At 33.4% G+C, this 2808-nt stretch overlaps 1 long non-coding RNA gene across 1 annotated transcript; it reads right to left on the bottom strand.

Annotated features, from left to right (window-relative positions):
* Window positions 1–423: 423 nt before the first annotated feature.
* LOC128251209 (uncharacterized) lies at window positions 424–1515 on the bottom strand. Its single transcript, XR_008267016.1, has 2 exons — window positions 1344–1515; window positions 424–592 (listed from the first exon to the last, which is right to left on the bottom strand). It is a non-coding gene; the product is annotated as an uncharacterized LOC128251209 (long non-coding RNA).
* Between the last annotated feature and the right edge of the window lie 1293 nt (window positions 1516–2808).

Here is a 2808-nt window from a genome sequence, read left to right as displayed (position 1 = left end):
GCATGTGTTCATTCAACACTGCTTGAGCAAAAATGGTAACATTCTTTACCTTGTCCAGTAATCCAAAGTCCCAGTATTCAACAGTCTTATTACTTCTAATATGATCGTGGTTGGGGGTGGGGAGCAAACCAAGCACTTGTCTGTAGAAAAACAACTTCTACAAATCTCATCTCACCAATACCAGCATGTTAATGTTAATATAAGCATGGATTTATGTTTTCACATCTCTGAGCATCTATGTACATATATATACATGTTTCTGATTATATTCATTCTCATGTATTCATATATACTAGTCTTCGTATGCATGTTAATGTGTCTGTGTAAATGTATGTATGTGTATATATATATATATATATATATATATATATGTATATATATCATTATTATTATTATTATTATTAGACAATACAAAGAGTGCAATGCGATTGCAATAGTTGTTTTATTGGTTGAGTGATATTTTGACAGCAAGCCTGTTTTTGTCAAGTTCAAAATGAAAAGCGATACATAGAAGTTCAAAATTTGAGCAAGGCAACCAGCATTCCAACATTAATGGGATGACATCATCAGTCTTCAATGTTCAAGTTTACAACTGGAAAAAAGAAAAGGACAAATAAGAACCTTTAATCAAACAGTTTTGTGTAAATTTGATGAAATTCTCTTGTCATTTTATTCATCCCTCCAGCGTGTGATGTTAATAACTCACAAACATGTTTCTCCTCATGCATTTTGAGGACTGAAAGTGTATCAGATTCAGAATATATTATGAGAATATGCACTTTCAAGTCTTTTTCAAAATTGTAGCCATTTGATGTAAAATGTTTGGCAAGTTCTGGTGAACTACTATTATTGTGCCTGACATCATATCTCTGCCCATTTAATCGTTTGTTTAATTGTTCTATTGTACAACCAACATAAATTGTGTTTGGTGCATTCTGCTGTGTACACCAAATAAGGATCTCTACACATCCGACCTTCCATGTAAATCATAATATTTCTGTTATGATTCCTCATGGAATTGATGACTCCTGTTTTTGCACAATGAACAGGGCTCCTCTTGCAGCTGTTTTTCAAGATACAGCATGCAGACACTTTAATGTTAGTTTTCTTGAAGTTAGAAGTAGAGATTAATAGTTCTCTTATATTTTTATTCCATGTAAAGGCTACAATAGGTAGCTGAGGAAATATATATTTGAAACGAAGATACTTTCTGCAACATGCTGATAACTTTCATGCAACACTTTTGAAATGCCAGCAAAAGTTCAGTGCCAGTTAATCACTAAAGGAATTCTCCTATATATTGTACTTTGTTTGCTAAAATTATGTGTGAAAGTTTGACTTACCTTGCTAATCTTAGCTATGTCATTTGCATTTTCCTTTAACCATGCACGATTTATCTGGATATCAATTGGGATGCTTTTCAGCCCAGTTATGCCAGATTCAATCATCATCATCATTTTTATTTTCAGTAAGCAGTAAGCATAGGAGAAATATGTTTGTGAGTTATTAACATCACGCCCTGGAGAGATAAATAAAATGACAGGAGAATTTCATCATATTTACACAAAACTGTTTGATTAAATATTCTTCTTTCGTCCTTCCCCCCCCCCTTTTTTTATTTCATTTTCTTTTTGCCAGTTGTAAACTTGAAAATTGAAGACTGATGATGTCCTTCCATCAATGTGGGAACACTGGTTGCCTCATACAAATTTTGAATTTCTATCATTTTGAATTTCCATGTATCACTTTTCCTTTTGAACTCGACAAAGACAGGCTTGCTGTCAAAATGACATTCAACCAATAAAGCATCTCTTGCAATCATATTGTGCTCTTCATATTGTTTATTTACCTTTGTGAGGAGTTACATCAATCATTTAAAAATATTATTATTAAGGCAGTGAGCTGGCAGAACCATTAGCACGCCAGGTGAAATGCTTTGTGGTATTTCATCTGTCTTTACATTCTGAGTTCAAATTCCGCTGAGGTCAACTTTGCCTTTCATCCTTTTGGGGTCGATAAATCAAGTACCAGTGAAACACTGGTGTTGACGTAATTGACTTGACCCCTCCCCCAAAATTGCTACCCTTGTGGCAAAATTTGAAACCATTATTATTATTATTATTATTATTATTATTATTATTATTATTATTGTTATTATTATTATTATTATTATTATTATTATTATTATTAAGATGGCAAGCTGGCAGAATCATTAGCATGCTGGGTGAAATATTTAATGGTATTTCATCTGCCGCTACAGTCTGAGTTCAAATTCCACCGAGGTCAACTTCACTTTTCATCCTTTTGGGGTCAGTAAATTAAGTACCAGTGAATCATTAGGGTTTGATACAATCAACTATCCCCCACCCCGCCAAAAGAATTTCAGACCTTGCACGTATAGTAGAATGGATTATTATTATCATTATTAAGAAAGTGGTGAGCTCAAATTCTGCCAAGGTCAACTTTGCCTTTCATCCTTTCAGGGTTGATGAAATAAGTACCAGTTATGCTCTGGGAACGATGTCCATTCCACTCTCCCAGAATTTCAGGCCTTGTGCCTACAGTAGTAAAGATTATTATTATTATTTAGCAGAAGCAACAGAGCAAGAGACTTTCATGCATTGGTACTTGAGAAATGGTGCCAACATATGAAACTCTCAGCCCTTGAGTCACTCTGTTGTTTCTGCTAAATATTGATAAAAATATACATATACACATGTTGAGTTCCGTTTTTTCCTATTTACATCATAACTAAATATATACTTAGATATATATATTCAAAAGTATATAGTAACTCTTCACATTAAT

The sequence above is a fragment of the Octopus bimaculoides genome, chromosome 29, assembly GCF_001194135.2.
Source record: "Octopus bimaculoides isolate UCB-OBI-ISO-001 chromosome 29, ASM119413v2, whole genome shotgun sequence".
Classification (NCBI taxonomy): Eukaryota; Metazoa; Mollusca; class Cephalopoda; order Octopoda; family Octopodidae; genus Octopus; species Octopus bimaculoides.
This window is presented reverse-complemented; position numbering and strand designations above follow the sequence as displayed.